A 17,606-nucleotide genomic window follows, 5' to 3' on the forward strand; every position below is an offset into this window, starting at 1 on the left:
ATATTTAATTAGTATGTAGTACTTAGTAAATTACTATATGCGTTAGGTGTTATTTGTATGTAGGGAATACATTGATGACTATAAAACAAACCCAGGATTCATGCGGTCACAACCTTTTTGTTCATGCTGACTAATGACAAAATGAATGCAAGTTTTACAATATTTTGCGTTTTGTTACAGAAGTTATTAATGGGATGCAAAATTGGCAGTTGTAGGGTGAACAGAGATAAGACGATCCTCCCCAATAAATGCAATAGCAAAAGTAAGTCTAAAGGATAAGGAAAAACAATAAAAGTAAGGATATTCTCAGTAAAGAAGATCTATGTGAAAATGCCAAGTAAAACTGAGTATGACATGTCTAATTTGTCACCAATAGTTTAATATGATAAAATTATGATTGCAAAAGGGAAGAGGTAAGATTGCAAACAGGATCCAGGTTATACCTTTTCTTGAATTATCAGTCAAACAACTATGGCTACAGGTCATACTTGTTTCTTGACTAAAATCACATCTTTGTCTTTTCCTTCACCCGCCCTGCTTTCTTATTGCCTTATTAATTTCTCTACAGAGTGAACCTCATTAAGAATTTGAGCAGGTATCACAGTGCCAAAGTCTACTACATAAACTTGATCTAAGATAATGTGTAAACATGCCATTGATGCAAAATGGGTCTGATCAAAAGAAATGGTGATTAATTTGCATTGTGTAGTGAAGTAGAGTTGAAATAAAAGAACTGACTAACTTCTCACTGGCTGAGTTGTTATTTTTCACTGATGGAAAACGCATGATAAATATAATCACGGTGATTGAGCCTATATTAAGAAGGTGGGCTTTCTTTTTCTAGGTATATTCATCCACATCAAAGTTCAAAGGTTGGGGAACTAATCACAGGATGGATTTTTGCCAGATACTTTGGAATAACTTCTTTTATAAAAGTCAGCATTACAAAGCATGTCACTGTTGAAGATGCATTCTATCTAGATTGCATACTTCATTAAAACTACACCTAATGATCTCTGTGGATGATGTTTGTGCTTAATAAAAATCAGACATTGCAATTATTGACATGGACACAGATTCTAAAAACATGTATAAAAACATTGTGATCAAATGTATTTTAGAGAGATTTAGATATTAGCTCCATTTACTATTTCTATAAAGTTTTTGACTGGCACAAGTTTATTTTTTAATGGTTTATTATTTATTCATACAAGAACCTGGGTGTAGGCCAGAAGTGGGGGGGGGGGTGAACGGATTCATCAGAGACAGAGTGGGGAGCAGAGCAGGTAGATCTACTAAAATATACTGCTGAGAGATCAGGGGGCAAGGCAGGAGAGGTCTGCTGTGTCTTGTGGATTAGCTCACTGGCAGGGGATCAAACTCATACCACAGTGGCTGGCAATAGCTTGATAGTGCTGATACTTAACCCCTGTGCCACTAGGGAGGCCCAAGTTTCTTAGACTTTCCTGGTTAATGACTTTGACTGCTTCTGAAGAGTATGGATCAGTCATTATGTATAAAACTCCATGATTGGGGTGTGTTTCATGTTTATCTAATGACTTGACTGAGTTAATTGATCTGTGGGAAGAAACCACAGAGATAAAATGTACCAAATCTTATCAAGTGCACACACTTTCAACATGATATATCTTAATGATCTTGACCATCTGGCTGAGATTTCTCCACTGCTAAGTTTTATATAGATACACATACATACACACACACACACACACATATATACACATATATATGTATGTATATATGTATCTCTCACACACATATATATACACACACATATATATATTTAAGATTTATTTATTTATGCATACAAGAACTCAGATACAATTCAAAGGTGCAGGGGGTGAGAGGATTCACCAGAGTGGGGTACAGAACAGGCAGGCTGACTGAAATGCACTGCTGAGAGGAACAGCAGGCAAGACAGGAGAGATCTGCCTCACCATGTGGGTTGCTCCCTGACCAGCTGGGGATGGAACTCATGCTTCTGAGGCTGCGGATAGCTTCACAGTTCTGTGCTCAGCCCCCTGCACCACCAGGGAGTCCCCCAAATTGTATCTTTTAACCCTTCTTCTCCATAGTATATACATTAAATGCTCTTTGCAAAGTTGTCACTATGCGCTATAGATACAATGTCTATGTAACTATAGCAATGTATGTTTTTGTGAGGAATTGGGTTATGTAATTATGGAAGCTAAAAAGCTCCCAAGGCTGTTGTTTGCAAACTGCATACCCAGGGAATTTGGTAATGCAATTCAGTCTGAGTATAAAGGACTAAAAATCAGGAGAGTCAACATTGAAAATCTCAAGACAAGGAGGGATGAAATGAGATGAGATGTCTCAGTTCAAGCAGTGATTAAGGAAGTATGAGTCAAGTCCTCATTCTTCAGCTTTCATTTTTTATTTGACCCATCAATGGATTAAATGATGTACTGCTCACTTTGGGGGAAGAAAATATACCTAATTCACTCACTCAAATGCTAATCCTATCCAGAAACACTCTTACAGACATACCCCAAGATGAAGCTTAACCTCTGCACTCAGTGGTCTTTCAAATTGATACACAAACTTCACTTATATCAGTATGGATCATAGCTATTAGTTTTATGCCTTTGGTTATAAGTCAATAGTTGTTGCTCACATAATTTCAACTTTAGTCAATGGAAGATCACCATTTGGTTTTGAAGTTTCTTTGACATATTCCCATTATTTGGGGTTTGTGTTATTTTTTTTTTTAATACAACAATCTGGCAGTATATAATACACTCCTCTCTTTTTGTCTGTTTCCTGTCACAATCCTAAGATCAGTCATTTCTCTAAGGATCTTCTATCCGTAGTAAGGATATTAAAACTCAAGATTTGTTTGCTAGGTGTGCTCATTTCTGTCAGAGTATTGTTTCTCTTAGGTCCTCCGTGTTCAAATAACATAGAAATATAAGTAGAAATACTGTTATATATGTATATTTACCAATATATAATGCATACTGATCTACTATATATGGAACCACCTGTATATATTTTAAGCTAAACATGAATTCTTATTGATGTCTCCAAATCTAATCTCTCACTGTATAAATCACTGTTGTGTCCTTCCCTTGCTTGCCTGTAACCTCTCACTGGAACATTGAGAAACATTGTTCCCATGCACTAAATTATTTTTCTCAACACACACACACATATGTATGAGTATCTGATTTTTTTTTAAGATTTATTTATTTATTTATAAAAGAACAGGGTACAGGCCAGATGTGTGGGAGGGTGACAGGATTCACCAGAGACAGAGCAGGGAACAGAACAGGCAGACTGATGGAATACACTGCTGAGGGGATCAGTGGGCATGGCAGGAGAGGTCTGCGCGCCATGTGGGACCCTCGCTGTTGGCCAGGGATCGAACCAGCACTGCAGAAGCTGTGGATGGCTTTGCAGCCCAGCGCTCAACCGCTGTGCCACCCGGGAGTCCCGAATATCTGAATTTTTAACCTTTATCCCCATCAGAAACAGCTTTATAGGTAGTAAAGTGATTATGAGCAGCTCTTTTTCCCTTTGCACTTACAAAATATAGTCATTTCCAAGGTTACTTAGTTCACGACCTTCTCTTTTGCAGTGAGTTTGTTTCACACATTTTTTGTAATATATTGTAATTGTAACAGTTAGCATTGTCCTCTGGGATGCTCCAGCTTTTAAATGATGCTTTAGAATTGTATACATTAAAATTCTTCAAGTTGGGCCTCCCTGGTGGCTCCCTGGTGGTTAAGACCACATTATGAAGTAATCTGCAGCCTCTGCAGCACAAGTTGGATCCCCGGCCCGCCAGGGAGAAACCACATGGTGCAGCAGACCTCTTCTCTCTCGCCTGCTGCTCCCCTCAGCAGTGTGTTTCAGTCAATCTGCCTGTTCTGCTCCCCACTCTGTCTCTAGTGAATCCTCTTACCCTCCTGTGCATCTGGCCTGTACCCTGATCTTGTATGCATAAATAAATAAATGTTAAAAAACATTCTTCAAGTTGTACATTTCTGTGGGGTTTGAAAAATGCATTAATACCAGGTATCTGCCGTTAAAATACTATAAAAAATAGACTCCTGCTTGCTAGATGTGTGTGACACTCTCAATATTCATGGGTTGAAATCCTTACCCCCAATGTGGTGGTATTAGGAGGTGAGACATTTTGGAGGCAGTTAGATCCTGAGGGAAGAATCCTCATGCAGAGAATCAGGACCTCTGTAAGATAGTACAGAGAAGGCCCTCTTACCCCTTTGTTATGTAAGGACACAGAAGATGGCAGTCTATGAACCTAGAAGAGGACTCTCACTAGACATGCAATCTGCTAGTACACTGATCTTGTACTTCTCAGTCTCCAGAACTGAGGAAAGAGTTATGCTGTGTATAAATCATCTATTCTATGGCATTTTGTTATAGCTGCTAGAACAGATTAGACATAAATCCCTTGTATTTCACTTATTTTACCCTATGTCCTTTGCTTCAACTCCCAGTGATAATCGGTCATTTTACCATCACTATAATTTTGCCTTTTATAGAATACCAGGTGGGAGTATGTAGACTTTTCACAAAGATTTTTATTTTTCACTTAGCAATACACATTTAAAGTTATTTACATTGGGGCCTTCCTGGTGGCACAAGGGGTTAAGCATAGCACTGTGAAGCTATGAAGCTATCTACAGTGCTGCAGCAGGAGTTTGATTCCAGGCCAGCCAGGAAGCTACCCACATGGTGCTGCAGACCTCTCCAGTCTTGCCCACTGCTTCCCTCAGCAGTGTATTACAGTTAGTCTGCCTATTCTGTACCCAACTCTGTCGTGAATTCTCACCCCCTGCATCTCTGGCTTGAACCCCAGTTCTTGTATGCATAAATAAATAAATCTCTAAAAAAGTTCTTTATATCATTGTGTGTCTTGATATCTCATTTAGTTTTTTTTATTTTTTTTTGTACACATTTATTTATTCATGCATACAAGAGCTGGGGTACAGGCCAGAGGTGTGGGGATAAGAGGACTCACCAGAGACATTACTGGGAACAGAACAGGCAGATCTATTGAAATACACTGCTGAGGGGAGCAGTTGGTGAAACAGGAGAGTTCTGCTGTGCCATGTGGGTTGCTCCCTGGGTGGCTGGGGGTGGAACTCACGCTGCAGAGGCTGCGGGCAGCTTCAAAAGCTGCATCTTAACAGCTTGTGCCACCAGGGAGGCCCAAGCTCATTTATTTTTGTTGCGGAGAAATCACTATAAGGGTTGTTTTTTTTTTTTTTTTTTTTGACCCATTCACCTGCTGAACATCATCTTAGTTGCTGTTATTTTTTTGACAGTTATGCATAAAACAGCAGTAAACATTCTAATGTAGTTATTTTCTATATGATGTAAGTTTTCTAATCAACCAAGTAAGTGTCTAGAAGCATGATTCCTGAATTTTCTGGAAAATATTTCTGTAACTTTGCAAGAAAATTACAAACTATCCTCCAACTTAGCTGTTTCATTTTTTTTTAAATTCTCATAGATAATATCAGATAAATATTTTTTTTTAATATTTATTCATGCATACAAGAACCGGGGTACAGACTAAATGTGTGGGAGAGAGAGAGGATTCACCAGAGACAGAACAGGGAACAGAACAGGTAGACTGACTGAAATACACTGCTGAGGGGAGCAGCAGGCAAGACAGAAGAGGTCTGCTGCACCATGTGGGTATCTCGCCAGCCGTCCAGGATTGAACCTGCACTGCAGAAGCTTCTGCAGTGGACAGCTTCTGCAGCACAGTGCTCAACCACCTACGCCACCAAGGATACACAATATCAGAGAAATCTCGTTGCGTCACATTTCAGGCAGAATTTGGTGGTGCTATATTTTAGATTTTAGCCATTATAATAATTGTGTAGTGGTATCTCATTACTGTTTTAATTTACAATTTCTAAATAAATATATATATATATCTTGAATTACTTTGCATATACTTATCACCTATAATCTTTTTTTAAGATTTATTTACTTATTTATTTATACAAGAAGCGGGATACAGGCCAAATTCACGGGAGGGTGAGAGGATTCAACTAAGACAGAGCAGGGAACACAACAGGCAGACTGATGAAATACAGTGCTGAGGGGAGCAGTGGGTGCGATAGGAGAGGTTCGCCGACCATGTGGGTCCCTCACTGGCCCACCGGGATGGAACCGGCACTGCAGAGGCTGCAGACAGCTTCACAGCACGGCACTCAACCACCTGTGCCACCAGGGGAAGCCCCATCTATAATCTTCGTTAGTGAGGTATCTTCACATACTTCTTTTCCCATTTATCAGTTGGAATGTTTATTTTCTTATATTTGAATTTTAAGGGGGTTAGAGGGAATAGATTTTAGTTAACAGGATTTGCAAAGATTTTCTCCTGGTCTGCGTCCTTTTGTGATTTTCCTCTTTTTTCACTTAGAGTGTCTTTCACAGAGCAGAAGTTTTTTTAAAGATTTATTTAATTATGCATTCAAGAATTAGGATGTGGACCAGAGTTATGGGGGGTGGTGAGAGGATTTACCAGAGACAGAGTGGGGAGCAGAGCAGAAGAAGGGTGTACTGAAATATACTGCTGAGGGGAGCAACAGTGGAGACAGGAAAGGTCTGCTGCACCACATGGTGTGGCAGACCTAAATATTATACATTTAGGTTAATGATCCATTTATAATTAAGGTTTAGAAAGATGAAAGCTCTGTTCCTGTATTACTTGGTTATGAACGTGTGTCTGTGTGTATGTGTGTGCATGAACATTTATGGGTGTTCAGTTGTTCTTGCATCAACTGTTGGTGAGTTTATCCTTTCTTCATTTTATTGTCCTTGGAAACTTGTCAAAGATTGGTTGACTATGTGTCAGCATAATTTCTGACTTTAGATAATGTGCCATTAATCCTGTGTATTATTTTATGAACCTCATGCTGCATCATTATTATAAATTTATCCTTTGAACTTTGATAATGTGAGTCATCCAACTTTGTCTTCCAGTACCATATTGACTTTTCTGGGTCTTTTCTTTTGGGGGAAAAAAAACAAACCTAAAATCAGTTTGTGGATAATCATAAAAGAACTAGCTGGAATTTTGTTTAGGAATTGTTTTGAATCTATAGATCAAGTTTAGTTAAAAAGACAGCATAATAATATTGAATTTTCAAATCTGTAAACACAGAATGTCAGTTTGCTTAGATTTTGTTTTCGTTCATCAGATTTATAGATTTTCTAACAGATTTAGGCATATATTGTTATTTACAACTAAGCATCTGATTTTTTTGATGTTCTCTCGTTTTATTAAGTTCAAATTCCAATTGTTCATACAGGGGAAAGCAATTGATTTTGGGGTAACAAATTTGTATCCTGCAACCTCCCCTTAATTGCTTGATTTTCCAAGGCATTTTGTTAATTCTTTGGGATTTTCTGTATAGACAATGATGCTATCTGTGGTCAAATACAGCTTACATCTTCCTGCCAAATCTATATACATTTCATTTACTCTAATTGTATAGCTTTTTGCACTGGCAAGAATTTTACTATGAATTTAAATAGGTATATTTGAAACAGGAATGAAGGGCTTGTCTCCTTTTTTTTTTTATATATTCCCCATACAATTGCACACCCATTATTTTGGCCCCAATCCTACCTTTCCCTCTCCCCCCCTTAGTGTGTCTCTGGTTTATAGTTGTTTGTTGATTTTGATTTTTTTTTCTTCCTTATAGTTATTCTTTTTCCTCGTCCCTTATTTTGGTTTTCTAGATTCCTGCTATGAGTGAGACCATCCGGTATTTTTCTTTTTCTTTTTGGCTTATTTTGTTGAGCATGATCCCTTCCAGCTCCATCCATTTTGCTGAAAATTGTATGAATTTGTCCTTTTTGAATGCTGAGTAATATTCCATTGTGTATATGTACCACATCTTCTTGATCCAGTCATCTATTTTTGGGCATTTGGGCTGTTTCCAAAGCTTAGCTCTTGTAAATAGTGCTGCTATAACATAGGGTTGCAGGTGCACTTTGAAATTAATGTTTCTGTGTCCTTTGGGTAAATACCTAGGAGTGGAATTGCTGGATCATATGGAAGCTCTATCTTTAGCAGGTTGAGGAATCGCCACACAGCTTTCCACAGTGATTTGATCAGTTTGTACTCCCACCAGCATTGTAGGAGAGTTCCATTTTCTCCACATCCTCACCAACATTTGTTGTTGCTAGTTTTTTTTTTTTTTAATATGTGCCATTCTCACTGGTGTAAGATGGTATCTCATTGTAGTTTTGATTTGCATTTCCCTGATTACAAGTGATGTAGAACATTTTTCATATGCCTGTTGGCCATTTGCATTTCCTCTTTGGAGAAGTTTCCTTTTAGCTCTTAGTTTTGTTTTTTTTTTTAAAGATTTATTTATTTATTTATACAAGCACTGGGTATAGTCAGAAGCGCAGGAGGGTGAGAGAATTTACCAGAGACAGAGTGGGGAACAGAGCAGGCCGTTTGATGAAATACACTGCTGAGGGGAGCAGCAGGAGTGGGAGGAGAGGTCTGTGTGCCATGTGGGACCCTCACCAGTGGCAGGGGATTGAACCAGTGCTGCAGAGGCTGCAGGAATCTTCACAGCCCAGCGCTCAACCACTGCACCACCATGAGAGGCCCGTTTTTTTACCTCTTCTGCCCATTTTTTGACTGGATTATTTTCTTTGTTTTTGTTGAGTCTCATCAGCATTTTGTAGATTTTTGTGATCAGTTCTTTATCATTAGTGAAATATAGGTGAAACACTACATGGCATGCACCTCAAAGACATCTTTACAGACACATCACCCAAAGCAGTGATAGTGAAGGCAAAGATAAACAGCTGGGGCTACATCAAATTAAAGGGCTTCTACATAGCAAAAGAGACAATAACCAAAACAAAGAGAAAAAAACAAAGAGAAACCCAACCATAGGACTTGTCTCTTTCTGTCCTGTCAAATACCTTCTAGGTTTCACAAGCTTACGTTACAAGGGAACAAATAACATCCCTAAGGAGATAATGCCAAAATTGAGAACACTATGTGATAACAAAGCAAGCTAGCACCAATCTGAATCTTCCCAGCATCTCCAGATGCCTGCATCACATGGACACACTAATCCTTGCTCATTTCCCCCTTCTACTCCCTTGTATAAACACCCCTGCACTATGCCAAAGAGTAGGATGACGGCCTTCAGACAGGTGTCTGCTACCCTCCTTAATTTATTGACTAACTACTGTTTCTTTTTATTGGCTGAAGGAAACCAAGACCTACATTTGGTTACATAGTGAGAGTGGACAGCTTTACCTAGCTCCTAATCATAGGTGATAAACATAGTTTCTCGTGATTTTGACAGTAGAGTTTTTGTAGATTTTCTTTGTAAAGTTGAGAATTACCTCCTAATCCTAATTCACTGAGAGTGTAATGAATGAATGGCTTTGGAAGTTATAAAATGTTCTTTCTTCATGTTATGATATGATTATGATTTTCCCATTTCCTCATAACATGGTATCTTCCATTATTTTCTCTTTTGAGTGTTTAAACATCTGTTCACATCTGTAATAAATATCAATTTGTGTTAGTGTATAATTTTATTATATGTAATTGGATATGACTGGTGTAGTGCAGGCAGGCGGCAGGGCAAACGGGGGGCAGGAGCCTAGTAGATCTCCCAGCCCCTGGCAAATCTTTACTATTTGGGCTTTCCCTCTCATTGCCATTGCTCAAGCTTTCATTGCTCTTCTCCGCCTCGGCCTCCAGGCTCAGGTGTTCCCATTTATGCATGCCCACACCAGACTCCAGGTGTCTGCTATCAGGCATGTGTGCTTGAGCCCACCCTCCCAAGTTCCTCCTGCATTCAAGGCTGCAGGTGATAGCCATAGAGGCCAACAGCCCAAAACCTGACCATCCCTTTCCCTGCAATCCACCCACTCCGGGATTTTTTTCCATACAATCTACCTACAAATTTCCCTTGCTGAATGTGGAACACTGTAGCCACGACCTGCAAAGCTAAACAGAATGCAACAGAATGCAACAAAACCCAACACAATACACCGATTCCCAGTCCACTAAGGTGTTAGGGAACCGACCTAGGAGCAAAAAACAGGATTAATTTCAGCAGATAATCCATCAAGTCTGCTGCCGAAGGCGCTGCTCCTTCAAAGGGGGGGCACTCTACTTACAGCATCTATGCCAGGAGCCATAAGGCCTTTCCCTGCTGTGGTCTCAGCCACAATCCATGCACCACATCCACCCCCAAGATGCACTCACTCTGAGCTTGGCAACACACTCTATTCTCTTTTGGAGGTAATCCGCTCAATCCCAGGGGTACCAACTGCTGTCACTCCCAACACTCGTCTTTCACAGCTACTGACGTGACAAGCAGATCCATGAAATAAGGCTAACTCTTTGCACATGCACATGGGTTGGGGACCTCCACACATGTGAAGTCTCCACATAGCCTCTCTCTGATCCCCACTTTGGCTGTTTCTCCACCACAAGCCATGTTCCCCACCCATCTCCTAAGGACAGGTTCCTCAGCATCCCACCCTTATTCAAAAGTGAACGGGCGGGGGCTCCCTGGTGGCTCAAAGGATTAAGCACCGCACTATGAAACTATCTGCAGCTTCTTCAGCACGAGTTCAATCCCCAGCCAGGGAGCAACACACATGGCCAAGCAGACCTCTCCTGTCCCGCCTGCTGCTCCCCTCAGCAGTGTATTTCAGTCAGTCTGCCTGTTCTGTTCCCCACTCTGTCTTTGGTGAATCCTCTCATCCCCTGCATCTCTGGCCTATACCCCAGCTCTTATATGCATAAATAAATAAATCTAAAAAAAATAGAGGAAAAGTTTAGAACTCATGCAACAAGAGGATTTTCCTACTAAGAATAGATTTGAACCATTAAAAAAAAGTGAATAGGTGATTTTTTAAATAAATTAATCAGCCTTTTTTTAAAGAATTATTTTATTTATACAATAGCTGGGGTACAGGCCAGAGACATGGGAGGGTGAGAGAATTCTCCAAAAACAGAGTGGGCAGCAGAACAGGCAGATGAATCGAAAACACTGCTGAGGGGAGCAGCTGGTGAGACAGGAGAGTACTGTACCATGTGGTTATCTTCCTGGCCAGCCGGGAATCAAACCTGCACTGCAGAGGGTACAGACAGCTTCACAGTGCTGTGCTCCACTCACTGCGTCACCAGGGAGTCCCAATAGGTTATTTTTAAGTGTCTCACTTGCCTTCTTTAGCATCCTCCAGCTGCTTAACAACTGCTCAGGCCTTCCTGCCCCTGGCAACAACTTTTGCTTTTCCAAGTTGACTTTCTGATATACCTCCTACATGGTTACAGAGAACCTGGTGAGGGCTTCTCCCTCAGCAAGTTTTGGGCTGTTTTCATGCCTGCCTCTTCCTCCACTCTGCCTCTGACCTTCTCTCTGGCCTCTGTCTCTCCAGGCTATGACCCTGGGATGGGCTATGACCCGGCACGGGCAATACACAGTCTGCTTTAGGCCTCCAAGACCCATCAGCTACCCCGTTGATTTTCATCTCCTGGGGTGTACAAATGATACAATATACCCCAGGTCCCATAGCCACCAAAATTCCCCTGCCTTCTGCCAATCCATCACTTCTATCCTTGTGTCAGTACAAGAAGATCTCTGAATAACGGATTGTGGTCTTTCTTCCCCAATGAGCCTGCTGCCTCAGTGACAGTGAGCTGGCCTTCATGGGCTGTTCTCCCAATCTTCTCCACACAAGTCTTATCCCAAATCTCCCAGGCCTTGTACACCCTCTGCTTGTGCAGCATCTTTATTTTTTTTTATAAATTTTATTTTTATATTCCCCACACAATTGCAACCCCCCCATTCTGACCCCAATCCCTCCCCTCCCGCCCCCACACCCCCAAAAAAGTGTCTCTGGTTCATAGTTTTTTGTTGATTTTGATTTTCACTTTCTTATAGTTATTCATTTTTCTGATCCCTTATTTAAGTTTTCTAGATTCCTGCTATGAGTGAGACCATCCGGTATTTTTCTTTTTCTTTTTGGCTTATTTCGCTGAGCATGATCCCTTCCAGCGCCATCCATGTTGCTGCAAATTGCATGTGTTTATCTTTTTTGAATGCTGAGTAATATTCCATGGTATATATGTACCACATCTTCTTGATCCAGTCATCTATTTTTGGGCATTTGGGCTGTTTCCAAAGCTTAGCTGTTGTAAATAGTGCTGCTATAAACATAGGGGTGCAGGTGTTCTTTGGAATTGATGTTTCTGTGTCCTTTGGGTAAATACCTAGGAGTGGAATTGCTGGATCATATGGAAGCTCTATGTTTAGTAGGTCCAGAAATCTCCACACAGATCTCCATAGTGGTTGGACCAGTTTGCACTCCCACCAACAGTGCAGAAGAGTTCCTTTTTCTCCACACCCTCGCCAGCATTTGTTGTTGCTAGTTTTTTTAATATGTGCCATTCTCACTGGTGTAAGATGGTATCTCATGGTAGTTTTGATTTGCATTTCCCTGATTACAAGTGATGTTGAACATTTTTTCATATGTCTGTTGGCCATTTGCATTTCTTCTTCAGAGAAGTTTCTTTTTAGCTCTTCTGCCCATTTTTTGACTGGGTTATATCCTTTGCTGTTGTTGAGTCTCATCAGCTCTTTGCAGATTTTTGTGATCAGTCTTTTATCATTAGTATTGGGTGCAAAAATGTTCTCCCAGTTGGTGGGGTTTCTCCTTGTTTTTGTTATTGTCTCTTTTGCTGTGCAGAAGCTCTTTAATTTGATGTAGTCCCAGCTGTTTATCTTTGCCTTCGCTATCACTGCTTTGGGTGATGTGTCTGTAAAGATGTCTTTGATATGCAAATCACGTAGTGTTTCACCTATATTTCCTTCTATGTATTTTATGGTTTCAGGTCTTATGTCTAGTTCTTTAATCCATTTTGAGTTGATTTTTGTGTATGGTGTGAGGTAGTGGTCAAGCTTCATTCTTTTGCATGTAGCAACCCAGTTTTCCCAGCACCATTTATTGAACAACCTTTCTTTGCTCCAATGCATAGTCTTTGCTCCTTTGTCAAAGATTAGTTGACCATAAATCTGTGGGTTTATTTCTGGATTTTCTATTCGATTCCATTGGTCTGTATGTCTGTTCTTGTTCCAATGCCATGCAGTTTTGATGATTATGGCTTTGTAGTATAGTTTGAAGTCTGGGAGTGTGATGCCTCCATTTCCTTCTTTTTTTTTTTTCAGTAGAGCTTTGGCTATTCGGGGTTTTTGGTGATTCCATATGAATTTCATCAATAATTGTTCTATTTCTTTGAAAATGACATTGAAATTTTGATTGGAATAGCATTGAATCTGTATATTGCTTTTGGTAGGATGGCCATTTTAATAATGTTTATTCTTCCAATCCATGAGCAGGGGATGTCTTTCCATTTCTTTGTGTCTTCTTCTATTTCTTTTAACAGTGTTTTATAATTTTCTTTGTATAGGTCCTTTACCTCTTTTGTTAGATTTATTCCCAAATATTTGATTTTTTTTGTTTCGATAATAAAAGGGATGTTTTTTTTTATTTCTTCTTCTTCAGATTTATTGTTTGTGTATATGAAGGCTACTGACTTTTGCGTGTTGATTTTGTATCCTGCCACTTTACTGAATTGATTGATAAGTTGAATTAGTTTTTCTGTGGAGTTTTTAGGGTTCTCTATGTATATTATCATATCATCTGCAAATAGTGATAGTTTGACTTCTTCTTTTCCTATTTTGATTCCTTGGATGTCTTTCTCTTGTCTTATTGCTCTGGCTAGGACTTCCAGTATTATATTGAAAAGCAGTGGTGAGAGTGGACATCCTTGTCTTGTTCCAGTTCTTAATGGAGTTGCTTTCAGCTTTTCACCATTGAGGATGATACTGGCTGTTGGCTTGTCATAGATGGCCTTTATGATGTTGAGGTATGTTCCTTGTATCCCAAGAATTTCAAGGGCTTTTATCATGAATGGGTGTTGCACTTTGTCAAAAGCTTTCTCAGCATCTATTGATATTATCATATGGTTTTTATATTTCTTTTTGTTGATGTGTTGGATAACGTTGATTGATTTTCTGATGTTAAACCATCCTTGTGTCCATGGAATGAATCCTACTTGGTCGTGGTGAATTATCTTATGGATACATTGTTGGATTCTGATAGCTAAAATTTTATTGAGGATTTTTACATCAGTGTTCATTAGGGGGATTGGCCCGTAGTTTTCCTTTTTTGTGTTGTCCTTGTTCGGTTTTGGTATTAGTGTAATGTTGGCTTCATAGAACGTGTTTGGTATTGTCCCTTCCTTCTCAATTTTTTGTAAGAGTTTGTGAAGGATGGGCACTAATTCGTCTCTGAATGTTTGGTAGAATTCATTTGTAAATCCATCAGGTCCTGGGCTTTTGTTTTTGGGGAGGTTTTTGATTACCATTTCAATTTTGCTGCTTGTAATTGGTCTGTTTAGGTGTTCTATTTCTTCTTTATCTAGCTTTGGGTGATTGTAGAGTTGTAGGAATTTATCCATCTCCTCTAGATTGTTGAACTTGTTTCCATATAACTGTTCATAGTAGTTACTGATTATTCTTTTGATTTCTGCTGTGTCCGTTGTGATTTCTCCTCTTTCATTGATGATCCTGTTTATTTGTGCTTTCTCCCTTTTTTCCTTTGTGAGCCTGGCTAGGGGTTTGTCTATTTTATTGATTTTTTCAAAGAACAAGCTCTTGGTTTCATTGATCTTTTGGATTGTTTTTTTAGTTTCAATTTCATTTATTTCTGCTTCGGTTTTTATTATTTCTTTTCTTCTACTGGTTTTGGGGTTTTTTTGTTGTTCTTATTCTAGATCTTTGAGCTTCGAGATTAGGTTGTTTCTTTGAGTTCTTTCTTGTTTCTTGATGAGAGCTTCTATTGCTATATATTTTCCTCTTATTACTGCTTTTGCTGCATCCCATACATTTAGGATATTGGTGTCCTCCTTGTCGTTCAATTCAAAGAATTTTTTAATTTCTTCTTTGATCTCCTCATTAGTCCAGTGGTCTTCCAGTAGTGTGGTTTTTAATCTCCATGAGGTAGGAAAGTTCCTTGCCTTCTTTTTATGGTTTATTTCTAGTTTGATGCCTTCATGGTCAGAAAAGATGGTTGATATGATTTCAATCTTGGTGTATCTGTTGATGTTTGTCTTGTGCCCCAGTATGTGATCGATCCTGGAGAATGATCCGTGTGCGCTTGAGAAAAATGTGTACTCCGATTTTTTGGGGGTTTAGTGTTCTATAGATGTCTGTTAAGCCCAATTGCTCTAGGTCCTTATTTAGAGCTTTGGTTTCTTTACTTATTTTTTGTCTTGTTGATCTATCCATTGTTGATAGTGGTGTGTTGAGGTCTCCCACTACGTATGTGTTTTCTCTGATGTCTGTTTTCAGAGAGGACAACAGTTGTCTGATATATTTTGGTGCTCCTTCGTTTGGTGAGTATTTGTTAATGAGTGTTATTTCTTCTTGAAGTATTGTCTCCTTGATCATAATGTAGTGACCATTGGGGTCTCTTTTTATCTTTTTGAGTTTGAAATCTGTTTTATCTGATATAAGTATAGCTGTTCCTGCTTTCTTTTTTGGTCCATTTGCTTGTAGGATTGTTTTCCATCCTTTAACTTTGAGCCTATTTTTATCTTTTGTAGCTAAATGTGTTTCCTGGAGACAGCAAAAGGTTGGGTTTTGTTTCTTAATCCAGGCTGCAACTCTGTGTCTTTTTATTGAAGAGTTTAGTCCATTTACATTTAGAGTTAATATTGATATGTTAGCATCTGTATTTGCCATTGTGTTTGTCTTTCCTTTGATTTTATTTATTTATTCTTTTAATAACTTTTTTTTTTTTTTGGCCTTCTTTCATTGTTATTCGTCCCTCTGAGGTTTTGGCTTTAGGAATCCTTGTAATATTTTTTGGAGTGGGAGTTTATTTGTAATGAAATTCCGGAGTTTCTGTTGTCTGGGAAGGTCCATATTCTTTCTTCAAAGAGGAAGGAGACCTTTGCAGGATAGAGTATTCTTGGTTGGCATCTGTTTTCTTGGAGTCTGTTGACTATGTCCCTCCACTCTCTCCTTGCCTGTAGTGTTTCTTCGGAGAAGTCTGATGTCAGCCTGATTGGCTTTCCTTTGAATGTTATCTGTTTCTTCCCTCTTGCCAGCTTCATTATTTTTTCCTTGTCCTGGATTCTTGGGAGCTTTACTATTATGTGTCTTGCTGTATTTTTCCTTTCGTCGTGGAAGTTTGGTGTTCTTCTTGCTTCTTGTATATCAATTTTCAGCTCCTTCTTCGCATTTGGGAAGTTCTCTTCAATTATCTCCTGGAATATTTTCTCTGTTCCTACATCTCTCTCCTCTCCTTCTGGAATTCCTATAACTCTTATATTTCCTTTCCTCATGGAGTCAGATAGTTCCCGAAGTCTTTCTTCGTTCTTTTTCCTTCTTACTTCTCTTTCCTTTTCTGTTTTGGTTCTTTTAATTTCTGTGTCTTCAAGAGTACTTATTTGTTCTTCCATTTCATCTATTCTGCTTTCATTGCTTTTCCCAGAGTTCTTTAGTTCCTCCATTAATTCCTTTTCCCAGAGTTCTTTAGTTCCTCCATTAATTCTTTGATCTCCTGCGTTTCTTTTGCTTCCTTCTTTAAGGACTCAATTTCATTCTTCTGACCATTGTTTTCCCTCTTTAGGGACTCAATTTCCTTCTTCTGATCATTGTTTTCCTTTATGAGTTCTGTCATTTTTTTAATCACGGCAATTTTAAATTCTCTTTCTGGAAGGCTCAGAAGTTCTTCCAAGTTACTGTCGTTGCAATCTGGGGGGTGGTTTTCTTTTTGTGGTGTGCTTTTTTCCTGAGGAGTTGTTAGGTTGCGTGTGGTTCTTCTACTCCCTACTGCCTGTTTTCTAATTTGTCATATACATTGGGACACTGTGTTGCTGGGACTGGCCTGCATCTTTGGTGAGCTTCTCTGCTCCCCTCTGGCTCCTCCAGGAGCCATCTGTCAGTTTCATGCAGTCTTTACTGAAGAAAGGTCCCTGTTCTAAATGCCGATGTGGGGATACACACCCCTGTGTGCTTGGTCTGTCCCGGCTGTGGGTTCCTGCTCCCCCTCTGGATTTGGACTGCAGGCCAGAAGTGGCTTGACATGGGCTAGCTTCCCTGCTCACCTCTGGCTCCTGAGGGAGCCTTCTGCATGTAGTCTTTCCTGAAGAAATATCCCTGTTCTAAAATGGCGATGCGAGGCGCACTCCCTGCACGTCTAGTCTCAGGCACACTCTTCTGCGCACCCGGTCTGCCCCGGCTGTGGGTGCCCGCTCCCCCTGTGGGCTCAGACTGCTGGTCTGAAGGGGCCTGGGGTGGGCTAACTTCCCAGCTGACCACGGGTTCCTCCAGGAGCCTTCTGCAGATTTCAAGAGTGTTCCCTGTTCTATGGGGTGTTAGTGACTTTTTTTCTGGTCACTAGGTGGCGCCAGAGATCTCTCCTAGTCCGTGGGGGGCTGTTATTCTTCACCCCATGGGACAGGGGACAGAGTGGGTATGGTAGGGAAAACCTCAACGGCTTTGGGG

Source organism: Talpa europaea (genome assembly GCF_964194135.1).
Source record: "Talpa europaea genome assembly, chromosome: 3".
In the NCBI taxonomy this organism is placed as follows: domain Eukaryota; kingdom Metazoa; phylum Chordata; class Mammalia; order Eulipotyphla; family Talpidae; genus Talpa; species Talpa europaea.